Here is a 15,282-nt window from a genome sequence, read left to right as displayed (position 1 = left end):
TCATGAGGACATCACAGTTCTCCGTGGGCACCGTCTTCATCCATGATTTGTGGGACATGATATATCGTCCTGCCTGTAGCAGCCGCTTCCCAAACAGCTTGTCTGGGAAAAGAGAAAGAAAAGGGTCACTAGGGCCAAGGTCTATAGCAGAGCACTGGACATGGAGACAGAAACCTGGCTTCAGATCTTGGTTCTGGCCTTTGTAATCCTGGGCAAGTCAATTTCATCTTTCTGAGTTTTAATTTGCTTTTCTGTAAAATGGAGAATGATCATTGAACATTGACCTCTCAGGGCTTTGGGGAGGACAGAAGGAATGGGGTTCAAGGGAAAAAAGCACTAACTCTGGGTTCAAATCCTGCCTCCGATTTGAAAGGCTAATCACTTTACCTTGCTCAGCCTTGGTCCTCATCAGTGAAAAATGAGGGGAGCGGCTTCTGGGGTCCCTTCCAGCTTTAGAGCTATGATCCAACATCTTCCTGTCGTTGTTTAGCTGTTTTCAGTTATGTCCGACTCTTCGTGACCCCTCTTTGGGGGTTTTGTGGCAAAGATACTGGAGCGGTTTGACATGTCCTTCTCCAGCTCATTTTACAGATGAAGAAATCGGGTTAAGTGACTTGCCCGGGCTTACGCAGCCAGTAAGTATCTGAGGCTTGCATTTGAACTCGGGTCTTCCTGACTCCAGGCCCACCACTCTATCTACTGTACCACGTAGCTGCCCTCCTACTTAAATGTGGAGTGTTAGAAGAACAAAAAAGTGAGGTCCTACTAAAAACTAACCTCAACTATTTGCAAAATGGTATCTTTTAAAGAACATCAAACCTGGAGTCAAGAGACTTAGATTTGAGTCCTGCCATTGACATAGACAGAGTTAGAGCTAGAGCTCTGTCACCTTGGGCAAGTCCCCTAACATCTTTGAGCCTCAGTTTCTTTATCTGTAAAATGAGTGGGTTTGACTGATAGCTTCTAAATTCTAGATGTTTAGAGTCTAGAACATCCCTTTCCCCTCTAATTGCATGGTCCTATGTTCTTAGGTTTATTAAAGTTTGGATTCCTCAGTTTGATTGTGTCTGTGTCTTGCTTATCTAGTTTGATCTACGTTTTTTTGACAACCAGTACCAAATTGCTTTGAGGATCACTGCTCTGTAATAGTGTGAGATCTGGAAGAGTTGGGTCCCTGCATTGTGACTTTTTGTTTATTATTTTCTCTGATATTCTAGACCTAGCTTTGTAAACTTCTCCTTCAAATCCTCTCCCATTCCTCAATTCTCTGCTTCCAAGGAGGGCAGTGCCATCTTTCCAGTCTCCTGGGTTCACAACAGCCACCTTTTATTCTTCATTCTCTCTTGCCTCCCCTCCTCAAAAGTCAATCAAGTTCCAAGTAATGTCGATTGAAATCGGACCCTCCCCTCAAACATCTCTTACATCTACACCACCCCCACCCCCCTTCCATGGCCACCAGTCTAATTCAAGCTTTCATTGTCTCTGGCCCGGACTATTGCAACAGCCTCCTCCTAATCGGTCCCCCTGCCTTCATCCTCCCCCTCTCCAATCCATCCACACAGCTAATGATATTCCCAAAGCACAGATCTGACCATGCCACTCCCCTTTCTTAAGCAGGTCCAATGACTCCGTCTTGCCTTTAAGATAAAATGCTAACTTTTCCATTTGGCATTTAATGCCCTTCATCATCTGGTTCCAGCCTACTTTTCCAGACATACCGCACATTATTCCCCTTCATGTACTCTCTGTTCCAGCCAAACTGGCCTACTTGCTGTTACCAGTATCTTTCTGCCAAAATGATCTTCTTTAAGCACAAATCTGATGTCACTTCCCCTATTCAGTATTAACTCCAATGGCTCCCTACTACCTCTAGGATCAGTTAGAAACTCCTCTGTTTGGTTCTTAAAGATCTTCAAAACTTGGCCCCAATCTATCTTTATAGTCTTGTTACACATTTTCCCCCCTTCCTACACTATACTGTACGGGCCAGGTAAACTGGTCTTCTGTTTCTCAATCAAGGTGGTCCATTTTTCACCTCTGTGCTTTTGTACTGGCTCTTGGCCATGTCTGGAATGCCAGCCCTCCTTGCTTCGGCTTCGCTGAAATCCTAACTTCTTGCAAGATGAAGCTTGAATATCACATTCTATACAAAGCCTTTCCTGATCTCACCAAGCTAGGGCCCTCTCTCCCAAAATTGATACAAGCATTTATTTTGCATATACAGTATTTATTCTGTGTATGTATATATATACACAGACACATACTTATATTCATACGTTTCCCCTAAAAGAACGTACACTCCTTGAGAGCGGGGATTATTGCGTCTTTTTGGTATTTGTATCTCCAACACAGACCCACAATAGCTTGCATATCATTTTAAGGTTTACAAAGCACTCCACAAATATTATCTCACTTTATCTTCACAACAACCTGGCAAGGCAGGCAATATTATTATCCTCATTTTACAAAACAGAAAATTAAGACGACAGAAGTTAAGTGACTTAGCCAAAGTCACACATTTAGTAAGACCAGATTTTAAGTCAGGACTTCCTGACTCCAGGTCCACTGATACCATCTAGATTCCTTACAGGGCCTTTCATATACCAGATGTTTAATAAATAATCATGGAATGAATGAATGAATTTTACAGGGAAATTTAAATGTCTCATAGCAACCCTGTGTAGCAGACAGTACAAAGGTTAAAATTTCCATTTAACAAAGACTCAGGAACGTGATCATAGTCACACATGTAAGAAGGGCTAAGACCAGCAAATGGACCCAAACTTCCACTCTGATCACTTTCCATTCAACCATACTTAACCCTTCAAGAATATTTCCCACCACCAAAATACGCCGATTTTTTTTTTTTTAGTCTGGCCTGTGATTGTAATGGTTTGGAGATTTCCTCCCCTGGTGCAAATTGTAATTAGCTTGCAACTTTCTAGGATCCTAAATTTAGAGTGAGAAGGGGCCTCTAAGATACAACTGCTTTATTTTATAGATGAGGAAACTGAGTCCCAGGTAAAGGGACTAAGCCAAGGTTACAAGGTAGTAAGTAGTAGAGTCAGGATTTGAATGCATGTCCTCTGACTCCAAATTCAGGGCTCTTTTCATCGCCTTGAATTACCTCTTGGGAGCTCTGAGAGTTTAATAGCTTGTCATCTGTCACACAGCTAGTATGTGTTGGATGTAGTACTTGAACCCAGAGCTTCCAAATTCCAAGGCCCCATCCTCGTCTCTATTCACTACACCACACTGCCTCTCTATGAAAAACAACTTATTACATTACAAATAAAGGCAAATAAGATTCTGTCACAGACTTATGGCAATATGGTACCCAAGCTCATTGATTAACAATAAAGCAATACATAATAATAAATGATAATAATGAATAATAAAGCAATAAATGGTAATTGGCAAAACTGGAAAGTGACGTAGTATTCTTCCAGGGGAATCTACTTTGGGCTTACAGGGAGAGGCTGTTGGAGAATTTGTTAGGAGCTATTTGTTATGTCCAAATAAAATGTATCAATGAAAATTAAAACCAAACCTGTCTGTGTAGACAGTAAAAAGAGATATTTAAAAAAAAGGAGTTGAAATGGAAATAAAAGTGAAAAAATGTTAACCTACAACAGTATGGGATGGCTGAAATTTCCCCACCTTGTCACAGGGATTCTACTGAGGATCACTGGATCCTAGATTTAGAGCCTGAAGAGACCTTGGAGGTCATCTAATCCAACCATAGTATTTTACAGATGAGAAAATTGAGGCCCAGAGGAGGAAGTCACTTGCCCAAGGTAGTAAAGAGCAGAAGAGGCAGGATTTGAACCCAAGTCTTTTGATTCCAATTCCAAAGCTTTTTTTAATATACTATATTTACTGGGGGGAGGGGGAGGCAAGTGGTGAGATAGAAGGCTTATTGCCCATTAGAAGGTCTCTAGATCAGGGGTGGGTAAGTGCAGCCCCTCTAATCCAAATTTCACAGAACAAATCCCCTTAATAAAAGGATTTGTTCTGTAAAACTTGGATTCAATCAAAAGGCATCACCCAAGGATGGAGAAGACCACATATAGCCTTGAGGCAGAAGGCTCCCGACCCCTGCTCTAGATGCTCACAGCTTAGCCTGGGGGCAGTGGGGAGAGGGAGCGTCACGATGGGATGGCTGAGTAGGTCTACTAAGCATCCCCTGGTAGGCTGGGGAGAAGGCACAGAGGGACTCTGCCCCTAAGGAGTCCCCAGGCTTCTCAGCGTTAGTTCCTTCAACCCACCTTGCCTTCCTCCCTTGTTCACTGCTCCCACACCTCCAGGCTTGGCCAGTTACCTGTCCTGGAGTCCTTGCCTGGGCTGCCACAAGCCTCAGCCTCCCCAAAACCACCAGCAACCAGGCCCTGAAGCCTGAAGGGGAATCAGGAAGAGGGAGTTTGTCTCTCTGGAGACGGGAAAGCCCCAGTAATGAGCAGATTAGGACTGGACACCAGTTCAATGACAAGTTCCCCCAACTTACACCAAAATGACTTCAAGGCCGGGCTGGGAAACCGGCCTCCTAAGTCTTCTTCTGTACAGGGACCTTGGTCGGCTCTGTTCCCCCACCCCCACCCCAATCTGACTCAAAAGGTTTCCGGTTCTCCCTAGCTCTGTGTGGGTATGTCTCTATGTGTGTGCACGAGTGTGTCTAACTTAACCCCTGCAGTTCCTGAGCAGGCAGACTCCCCTGGAACATGTAGGCAAAGGAAGATTCAGTTTCCCTCAGCCTCCCACCATACCCAGACATCCTCATGCCCACCAAAGGAACCATGGGTCATTCCAGGAAGGTACCTGGCAAAGGCTCAGACTTTCTGACCTCTCGGACCACAGGATTTAAAAAGTGAAAGAGATCTTAGAAAGTATTAAGTCCAGCCCCCTTACTTGACAGATGGAGAAACGGAGGCCCACAGAGAGAAAGTGATTTATTTGCTCAAGATCAGAGGGAGAATTAGTAGCTTAGCCAGGAAGTGACCTCAGCTCCCCTGACTTCAAATCTAATTCTTTTCCACCGTGCTATATTTTAGACACCCTAGCCTGGAGACAAAGGCAGTCAGTCTCTTTCCCCAAGGCAATAGGACTGGCACTATCAGCACCCATGCTCCCTGGCACAGCCTGAGCTCTTGTAGGGGGAGGCCAAGCTGGACAAAGCAGGGGCAGGGAGTAATGCAGCCATCTAGCCAGAGTGGGAAAGAAAGGCAGGCCTGTTTGAGGACCAGGATGCCTAGACAGCCAAGACCTGGGGATATCCGTGTGTGGGGACACATGTGGGCAGACTATTTCACACACTGCCAAGGCTAGTCAAATCAGAATTCTGAATGTGAGTTATCTGTGGAAATCACCGAGTGTCAGCACTGGATGGAACCTTCGAACGTTAAGGAAAATATGTTGGAGCTGGAAAGAACCTTAAAACATATAGAACAGACTGGCAGAGCTGGAAAGGACCATAGAATGAAGGGGCATAGAATGTCAGTCAAAAGAGAGCTGAGAACATAAAATGTCAGAGTCCTTAGTACAGAGAATAAAATGTCAGTGTTGGAAAGTCCACTTTTTCCTTTTTTGTAGTGCGTTTTTAATTGCACAAGGAGTTTTGAAGATTAAAATGGAGACAGCACATGCCAGAAGCTAAGCTCACATGCAAGAGTTCAAACATTAATATGGTACGTTTCTATCACCTTACAGAAGATTACGAATGTTCATGTTATCCATGTGAGATAGCAAAGAAGAAAACCCAAAGAGAAAGCAAACCCTTCAACAGCTGTTCTTTCTGTTCATCCAAGCAAACTGAAGGACCTAAGGGCCTTTTGGAGGGAAAAGGTGGGAAAATAGAAAGATGAGGGAAAAAGTTAAGGAATCACTCCTTAACCTCATGACATCTTACTCAAGGGATCAAATGGAATAATTACTAGGCAGTCAATATTCTTAGTTAAAATCCAAGGAATATAACTGGGTATCAGACTCCAAAAGTAAGGATAATTCCATTTGAATGCCCTGTGATATTTGGTGAAAAGACAGATTCTACCAGAGCTAGAATGGAACTTAGAACAAAGAATGTCAGAACTGGGAGGACCCTTAGAACACAGTGTTAGAACTGGAAGGGTCCTTAGAACGCAGAGTGTCAGAGCTGGAAGGACTCTTAGAACACAGAATGTCAGAGCTGAGTGGGTCCTTAGAACACACAATGTCAGAGCTGGGAGGGCCCTTAGAACACAGAGTGTCAGAGCTGGGAGGGCTCTTAGAACACAGAGTGTCAGAGCTGAGAGGTCCCTTAGAACACAGGGTGTCAGAGCTGGGAGGGCCCCTAGAACAAAGAGTGTCAGAGCTGCGAGGGATCTAAGAGACCATCTGGTCCAAACCTTACTCCACTTTAAAGATGGGGAAGCTTAGAGACCGTTAAACAAGCTACAATTGGAGTTAGGTTTAGAATGCAGGTCTCCTGAATGCCAGGCAATCTCTGACTCTAACCCTTCCACTTCACTCAGTGTCTGCTCTGTCCCAGGTCCGCTTCTCCTCAGGCCCCTTCTCCTACTCCTGACTAGTCAGTTCTATTGCTTGTGGAATGCAAAGTAACTCAAGCAGTCGCCTCAGTTTCCCAGGCCTGGCAGAACATACCCAGAGATATATTACAAAGCCAAATGAAAATGGTTTGGGATTATCTGTTCCTTCAGATGAACCTCTGGTTCGGGGCTTCTCCTCCAGACTAAGTCATAATGATGGGGACATTCAGGAGTTGACCATGTTACATAATCTCACAGTTCTGGCCCCAGCGTTTCCATGTATGCTCCTGGGCAGATGCCCAGCATGTGAAGCTGCCAAGAATGATTCATCATAGCTGGGGATAAGGACAGGGGCACATGTGTGTATACTTGGGTACCTGCAGGTGTCTCTAGAGTCTGCAGTTACAGAAGGTGTCCAGTTGTACATAAAAACATCATGGATCCAGGACGGGGCATGTATGTACAGCCCTAAAACTGAAAATGTAACTACCTTGTCTGCAAAGAATCTGCAGAGTGTAACTAAGGGTTCCACAGCCAGGAAGGATTGAGGCTGGGTCCCATCTGCAGGCAGATCTGGGTGGAATAAGCCTGATTATCAGAAAAAAGTGTAGTCAGTTGTGAAGGGGTGGGGCAGGTCACCCATGTAGAAAGTTAAATGAGCCCAATTTATTTGATTTTTTTTTTGTGGTGATAGGAAAAACTAGGGGTAGCATTGAGATAGGCTAGGATCAAGAGACCTGGGTTCAAGTCCTCCCCTGGCACAAACAAAGTTACCCTGAGCAGGTCTCCAAGATTGTAAACTGAAGAACAGTAGCAACTGTTCTGCCTTGGAGGAAGAAGTTTTCACACCAGGAATTCCCTACATTGATGAAAATCCCACGACTGGGATCCCTCTTCCTCCTCGGTCCAAAAAAGAAGGGAACGGGAATTGAAGGTCCTTTCTATTCCACCTTTGGGAGAGGTTTAAGCTGGTGCCTAGTGAGAAGGAACCTGCAAATCCAATAGTAATTGGGACGACCTTTCTGATTGGTTGAGAGTGAACCTGGGATTACAGAACCAATGGATTCAATCTAGAAAACCTAGGTGGCCAATTTCCAAATCAGTAATGGGGAGGTCTGAAGCCAAACTCTAGGCCTGGAGAGAGTCTGGAACCAAATTGGGACTAAGGAATTTTAATTAAGGATTAGGTTGGAAACTTTAGGCACAATCTATCCCAGGCCTGGGAAGTTTTCTTTTAGACCAGTTGGATTGGGGGCAGCAGGGCCTAAGGAGCTAAGGAGACTCAGGTCGAAGTTCAGGGGCCTGGGCCTTCTAGCCTCAGGCTGGGGACAAGAGCTCAGGGAAGATTTAGCAAGTCTGAAGAGTTGAAAGCAAAGGTGGATTGGTTCCAGTGGGAGCTGGTGTCCCCGGAAGCTGACCCACATCACAGGCAGGCTGCTGAATACATTGCATACCTATGTACCTGGACAGGTAACCTAGCTGCAGATCTGGGCCAGGGCTATGTACACATTCCTGGGCTGCTGCTCAAATACACGTGTGTGAGTAACCTGGTCAGGTGCCAGTAGGTGTGTGCCAGCCACCTTTGGAATCTCTATGAAGGAGCTGTCCAGGATGCTTCATCTGTTTTATATGACAGTCCAGCCTTGGGGTACAGAGACCACCTCCTCTCCAACACACATACATAGTGTCTGTGGCACATAACACATAGCTGTGTTCCCAGGAATGGTGACAGGCTATCCTGAAACATTTCCATCTACTACCCAAGGCTCCCTGATTCTGGGGCCAGGGTAAGGACTCAGGGCTCAGCCACGGGCTATTATTTTAGTCATTATCTGGGTCTAGGTCCAGGTTTAGGGTCACAGACTCAGTAGTCTGAGTTTGGGGGCTTGTTTTGGTGTCAGAGGCAATCTGGGGCTAGGGCTGAGTTTGGATCTGGACTCCAGAGATTCATTTGGGGTCAAGAAGCAGAGGGAAGAGATCACTGTGTAAGGAAGGCTTTAACTGGTGACCTTGGCCTCATTAGACCCTAGTTCTGTTGGGTGACAGCAGCCTGAGGTGAGTGGGGAAGGAGGGGTGAGTGGGCCCAGCAAAGACGTGTGGGTCTGGGGCTCAAAGGCCTGGGGGAAGCCAGAGGCTACAGCAGCCTGGCCCAGAGGCTACACTCCTGAAACTGCTTCCTCAGCCCTGTCTCTGTCCCACCTGCCCGTTAAGTATTACCCGCTTGGGGAGGAGGCCACCAAGATTGCCTGGTCCCCAGGCAGAGCCCCTCACTCTCCTTATCGAGGCCCCCTAAAAGGCCCCTCACCTTGATCTGAGGTCATTGGGACTGCAGAGCAGGAGGGGACCCGGGACTCAGAGAAAGGGGGCTCTAGGGCCCTTCTGCCAGTGTCCCAATTAGGGGGATGGGGCAGGAGCTGGCCCGCACATCTACGGGGCAGCAGGGACTGATGGGGAGGCTGAGGTGGCCGCCCTGCACTGCCCCGCAGCGCCCGGGCCTTGGAGTGCCCAGAGCCTCGCATGCCCCCATCCCACCCCACTGCAGCCTGCCTGCCCAGGGTGGGGGGGCGTCCGCAGCGCTGCAGTGTCCCGGGCCGCCCCTCCCCGCCCCGCCCCTCCCCTAGCAGCCCCGGCCCCACGATCCCGCCCCGCCCGGTCCGCTCCATCCCGTGGCCGCCTTACCCAGGACTCCGGCCCCCGCCGCCGCCGCCGCGGGCTCGCCCTCCGGGGGGGGCCGCTTGCCACGCTCGCCCTCCGCCGAGCCGCCGGCCCCGGGCCCGGCCGTGTCGGGCATGGTGGCGGCGGGCGGTCCGGAGAGGAAGGGCTCAGGGGCCGCGGGGGGCGCAGCCCAGCCGGGGCGGCCGCAGGGGCATGGGGCCGGAGCCGCCGCCGGGGCTAGCGGAAGACAAAGGAAGGAGCTGCCGCTGCTGGAGCCGCTGGAGCCGCCGCCGCCGCCGCCGCCAGAGCCGCGCGATCCTGGGGGGGCCCGTCCCCGCCCCAGAGCCCAGCCGGCCGCGCCCCCTGCCGCTGATTGGCCGACTCCGGCAGGCCTGGGCGGGGGGCCGAGCGGGCCAGCCCCCGAGCTGTGGAGGGACCCGGGACCCCGAGCAGTCCCCAGCACCTCCAAACATGACCAGCCCACGGCTGGAGTGGCCTCAGTACCCTGGGGAGTAAATTCAAGCTCGGCCCGCTCTGGGCACCTGGCTGGGCCCTGCAGAGGCCGGGGTCAGTGTGCCCATAACCTTGGCCTGGAAGTGGACGGAAGGTGCGTTCAAACTCTCCCCTGTTGGGGAAACGCGGCTCTTCCCCTCAAGGGCCCAGAAATGTATGTAGAGGGTGGAGGGTGTGTGTGTTTGTGTGTGTGTGTGTTTGTGTGTGTGTGTTTGTGTGTGTGTTTGTGTGTGTGTGTGTGTGTGTGTGTGTGTGTGTGTGTGTGTGTGTGTGTGTCTGGGTTGAGAGATGGACAAACATCCACCTAACATGGATAGTAGATTTTCACTGGCTTGGAAGCAAAGGGCTGGACCAAATGCCCTCTTGAAATCCAGTCCCACTCTTGGGTTCTGATAATCCTCTTTTGGCGGGTGGTGGGGTTCCTACCAGCCAAAGAGAATGGTGAAGAGAGTGGGGTGAGAGAGATAGATGAGCAGACAGGCTAGCAGGGAAACAGGCAGATAGTCAGGAAGAGAGATGGACAGGTAGATTGTAAAACAGAAGAATGGGAAGCAAGGAGAAGGATGGGAGGGCAGAGAGACAGACAGACATGTGGATAAGAGACAGGAGACAGATGGATTGGCAGGCAGGAATCCCGAGAGGCAGACAGAGGGATAGTAGGCAGGTGGGCAAGGAGCCAGCCAGCCAGGGTAGATGGAGCCAGCCAGCCAGACTTGAGTGGAGTAAGGGTGTCTTTGCTATCTCCTCCCCCCTTCCCCCCAACACCACCCTTACAATCTAGCTTTCTTGTCATTCCACTGAAACTGCTCTCTCCAAAGGTACTAATGATCTCTTAGTTGCTGAATCCAATGGCTTTTTCTCCCTCTTCAGTCTCCTTGATCCCTGCAACATTAAACAATGTTGATCACTCTCTCCTCTTTGATACTCTTCTCTCTAGGTTTTTGGGATACCACCCCCTTCTGGTCCTCCTCCTACCTCTCTGATCACTCCTCTGTCTCCTTTGCTGGATCTTCCATCTTACACCCTCTAACCTTAGGTGTCCTTCGGTGATCTGTTCTGGGCCCCCTTCTTTTCCAATAGCACTTCACTTGGCGAGCTCATCAGCTCCCATTGAGTTAATGACCACCTCTATGCTGATGATTGTCCAATCTACCTATCCTGCTCCATTCTCTCTGCTGACCTCCAATCTCATATCTCCTATTGCCTTTCAGACATCTCAAACTAGATTAACAGTACACATCTTAAGCTCAATATGTCCTCAATGGAACTTGTTATTTTCCCTCCTAACCCTCCCCCCACCCCAACCCCCTATTACTGTAAAGAGCAACACCATCCTCTCAGTCCCTCAGGTTCAAAATCCAGATTCTTCCTTATCCTGGACTCCACTATCTCTTACCCTCCACGACCAAGCTGTTGCCAAAAATGGTCAGTTTCATCTTTGTAGCATCTCTCCAATACACCCTTTCTCTCCTCTGACACTGCCACCCCTCTACTTCAGACCCTCATCACCTCATGCCTGGATCATTGCAATAGCTGCCTGCCTCAAGTCTCTCCCCACTCCAATCCATCCTCCATCCAACCACTAAAGAAATTTTCCTCAAGTTTAGGTCCAATCATGTACTCCCCTACTCAATAAACTCCACTGACTTTTTTTTCTCCCAGAATAAAATACAAAATGCTCTGTTTGTCCCTCAAAGTCCTTCATAACCCAGTCCCCTCTTACCTTTCCAGTCTTCTAATACCTTACTTCCAGACACATACTCTTTGATCCAGTGACACTGGCTTCCTGGCTATTCCATCTTTTAGTTCACAGCATTCTGTCTGGGGTGGTAGGTGACCCCCATGCCTGGAACACTCTCCTTCCTCTGCTCTAGTTACTGACCTTCTGGCTTCCTTTAAATGCCAACTAAAATGCCACCTCCTACAGGAAGCCTTCCCCAACCCCTTTTAATTCCTGCGCCTTTCTTCTGTTATTTCCTGCGTATCCTCTATATAGATCGTTATTTGTTTACTTGTTGTCTTCTGCATTAGACTGTGAGCTCCTTGAGTGCAGGGACTGCCTCTTTTTATATCCCCAGTGCTTAGTACGGTACCTTGGAAAAATGTTTATTGATTGACTGATATTGATTGAGACCTTGTCCCAGAACAATTTAAATTACTAATCATCTGTTGGGAGAGATTCTTGGGAGTCAGAATACGCTGAAGGAAAGGGATGGGAAGACTGGGGGCTAGCATACAAATAGGATGATGGTGACATAGGATTATGTGGGCTTTGTTTGTGTGTCTCACTGGAGGGAAGGTGTGTATCCACCCTGCAAGGAAGTGATCAAACATAAAGTGGAGCCCAGGGAAGCACAGGGGTGGGGACATGAAGGGCATGTTCAGGCAGGGGAAGAAGTCTCACCCCATTTCCCCAAGACTGTCCATGTGACTAGTTTCACCCACCCCACCTATCAGTAAAATGTCTTGTTCACTTGATTTGTCCACCTCTGGGACTAGAAGACTAGAAAAAATCATTGAATGATCTCTGAAAAATCTCTGAAAGTAGAGGAGCCCTGATATAGTCAAAGTAGATGCTGGTGGTGATCAGGAAATACAGAAAGCCTTTTTGGAACTCCCAGTTCTATGTGTATGTCTCATATTCCCTTTTTGGTCTGCTCTTGAGGACAAGAGCTGGGGCTCCACTTAGGGGCCCAGCAGGCAGAGGGGTTGACAAATGTTCCTTGAATTTACATATCTCATGATGACTTGAAGCAACCTTGGGCTAGTCTGACCACTGAGCAATCTGGACTGGTATCTGGGCTCCTTGGACTGGGCATGTTGTTATGTTAATGAATCTGGATTTTCTGAGACTTGGGCTGGGTTGGTCTTGGTAGAACCTGGGGTCCCCTGGTCCATGGGCTAGACTATTATACTCTAGGATCTGAGTTCTAATATGGTCTGGGCTCTGGGCTGCCCAGGCACCCATTTCTTCTTTCGTCTCCTGCCCTGTATTCTACCTGTTGTCAAACAGAAGCCCTTCTTCCTTTTCAACCTCTTGCCCTTCTTCTCCCAGCTCAACAAGCCCTTATTTCTGGAACCCTGGGGTCCAAAGTCTGGGGATCCCAAAGGTCCAGGCTGGGAAGTTAGGGATGGAAGGGTGACAGGCGGGGAGGCTGGGCTCACGTTAGGTTTCAGGAAAGTCTCCCTTCCCTCCCTACCCTGCCCCTGCCACAGCCTTGACATTGCAAAAAGGTCCAAAATCCCCCACTGTGCACCCCAATCCTGTGACAATCCCCGCCCTCGCAGTCAATTCTCCTTCCTGGACCAACCAATTTGGGAGCTGTGTGGGAGGGTTAGGTTCCCTAATTTCAACTCCCCCCCACCCCCAAACACTCCTCTTTTCTTAACTTCCTTCCCCTCAGGAGATCTCACTCCACCAAAAGTCTTCTCCCCAGTGCTAGGATTTGGGGGAGAGACTCCCTACTTGCCCCTTCCCTCATCACTTAAATAAAAAGATTTTGATATCTTTTGTTTTTACGTAAAGGACATGTCATGGTATTACAGTCTATCCCTATCCGCCAAAAAAACAGTTTAGCAAAATCAGCAGACAGAGATCTGGTCTGACAAGGGAAGGGAAAGGAACAAACATTTATTAAACACCTACTGTGTTCCAGGTACTGTGCTAAGAGCTTTACAAATATTATCTCATTTGATATATCATTTGATAGTGTATGCAACAGCCCACACCCACAGTCCCCCACCTTTCTATCCAGAAGAGGGAGAAGAATTTGTTCCTCTGTTCTGTGGGACCAAGATTGGTCATTACAATTAAACAGATTCCCGGATGTGTTAGTGTTTTGTTTTGTTTTTTGTCGACATCACTCTGCATCATACAGGTCTTCCTGCATTCCTTCGGATTCCACAGTCGTCATTTCATACTGCACAATAATATGCCTTTACACTTATACGTCACAATTTGTTCATTCCTTCTCCAATTGCTAGATGCTCACTCGGCTTCAAGCAGGTCCGATCACTTTGATTGTGCCTCTCCCCTCATCCCAGCCCCGAGGTCTAGAGCCCTGAGGAGGGTGTAGCAAGTATCACTTCTGCCCAGGCAGGTTCCGCCCGTCCCGTCCCCCACCCCCGCCTCCCACTACGAGGGATGATTTGATGTGGGTGAGAACCCTGGTTAGGGCGCCTAATGACGGGCCTGAGGTCAGATGTTCCAGTTCCAGGGAGGATCCCCCATCCTGACCGCAGAATGAGCTCCTGACTCCAACCCCTCTCCGTCTTTGAACACGTCTTTCATTAGCTTTCTACCTTTCCAGTCTCCTTACCTCTTCCTCCACTCCTCCTACTCTGCCCTCCAGCGGTATTGGCCACCTGGTCGCTCCTCATATGGAACACTTTCTCCAAGTCTCCAAGCATTGTCACCGGCTACGCCCCACACCTGGAATTCCCTTCCTCCTCGTGCCCACCCTCCTTGCCTGATTCCTCTTAAGTGCCAGCTTCTGGCACCACCCCACCTTCTACAAGAAGCCTTTCCCGGTCTCCTTTAATGATAAAGCCTTCCCTCTGTTATCTCTATCTTCTCGCACGTAGCTGTCTGCGCGTTAACTCTCCTCCGGCAGACTGAGGTCCTGGAGCGCAGGGACCATCTTTCGCCTTTCTTTGTGTCTCTAGCGCTTGGCACAGAGCCTGACACACAGTGGGCGCTTAACAAATGCTTGTTGACTTGACTCGGCCCCAGACGGATGCTTATTCCCAGAACGAACCCTGGCCCCGGAGTGAGTCCTTGACCGCAAGATAGAGGTTTGACCCCTGACCCCAGAGTTGCCCGCCCTTCCCCCCATCACTCGCAGCCCCGCGCAGAGCCCTGATCTCTGCCCCAGACTGATTCAGGGATGAGCTTTGTGAATTCGTATTCAAATTAACATTCACCATCACTCAGGATCTTTCCTATGAACGTCAATGCAAACCGGCTGGAACGTTCACATCACAACATGAACATTCATGTCAGTCCACGCGAGACTGTGGAGGCAACTCGTATTGATATTCATCATCACCACATCAATATTCATTATCTTCATATAAACATTCATCACATTAGCCCTCCCTGTGGCCCCGCTCTCGGAGAACTAAAGCGCGGCTGCGCTCCCTGCTTCCCGCCCCAGGGGGCCCCCACGTGGCAGACCTCAGCACAGCACATCTTCGTCTCAACCAATCACAGAAAAGCACTGCTGAGCCTTGCTTGGGGCTTCTACGAGGATGACCAATCAAATTTTAGGGAGGGCGGGACCGTTCCCACTGCCTAGGTGGTGCCTACGTTGGCGGACCAACCACACCTCAACGTGAGTGCTTTCTGGTTCATGGAGGGGGATGGGGCGGGGGGGGGGTGGTACCACCGAGAAGCTAGTCAATAAGATCTTGCAGTCGGAGGGAGGGACTTCTATGACATAGACTAATCACACCTCAAGAAAGGCACTCTCTTAGGGATAATAGCCAATCAGAAAGGGCGGTGCCATCGAGAAAACCCAATAAAGCCTCAAGCAAGGGCGGAGCCTTCTGGATGCCAACCAATGGGGCCAGGGAGGCGGGGCCTCACAAAAAGCCG

Source organism: Trichosurus vulpecula, chromosome 1, assembly GCF_011100635.1.
Source record: "Trichosurus vulpecula isolate mTriVul1 chromosome 1, mTriVul1.pri, whole genome shotgun sequence".
NCBI lineage: Eukaryota > Metazoa > Chordata > Mammalia > Diprotodontia > Phalangeridae > Trichosurus > Trichosurus vulpecula.
Note: the sequence above shows the minus strand (reverse complement) of the source record.